Genomic DNA, 766 nt, shown 5'->3' with positions numbered 1-766 from the left:
CGGGTGCGCCCCGGCCGCCCGCCGCAGCGCCGGTTTTCAAGAGGCTGACTCCAGCCCTTTCTGCTCCAGCCCCAGGGGCCTGGGGACGCTGAGGGGAAGAGGTTGTGGGCTCCCAGCCGCCCGGGCCACTCCCAGGTGGACTGGCTTGGTCTGTCCCCTCCCTCGGTCCTGCGTGTGGCAGCAGTCGGGGCTTTGCTGCCGGACCACGTCCCCAGGAGAGCTTCTGTGTGCCGGGGACACAGCCTCGCCTTGCCAGTACCACCGTGGGTGACCGCTGCCGGGCGGGAAGTGGCTGGGCCGGGGCAGCAGAGCCTGGTTCAGACCGACACTGCTGCAGGTGGGGCTGCTGGGCACAGTGCGGGGTCGGGTCTCGGAACACGGGGCTGCATAGGTGAGGCAGGGCCAGGATGGCAGCTGGACAAATCCAGGGGTCCTGGAGCTGTGCCCCCCAGGGGAGCATAGTGGGCGCCTGGCCTGGAAGTCCCCTCGGACAGCAGGTGCCTTTTGTTGTCCCCTCAGGCAGTGCCCAGGGCTTGAGGGAGTGCAGCTGCCCTTCCTGGGGGACCCAGGTCGTAGGCTGGTGCGAGTGAGTCAGGGCTCACAGGGGCCAGGGGAACAGCTTGACTGTCCCTCTGTGAGGGCTCTGGCTGGTTCTGCGGGCCACTGCTGACCTGGGGCACTGACTCCGGGCCCAAGACTATAAACAGCCATGGACTGGAGAGGGGGGCAGTGCTCTTCTAAAAACAGACATGGAGGCCCAACAGCT

The sequence above is a fragment of the Chinchilla lanigera genome, unplaced genomic scaffold (assembly GCF_000276665.1).
Source record: "Chinchilla lanigera isolate Chin_1 unplaced genomic scaffold, ChiLan1.0 scaffold00137, whole genome shotgun sequence".
Lineage (NCBI taxonomy): Eukaryota > Metazoa > Chordata > Mammalia > Rodentia > Chinchillidae > Chinchilla > Chinchilla lanigera.
The sequence above is the reverse complement of the archived record's forward strand: the minus strand, read 5'-3'. Positions refer to the sequence as shown.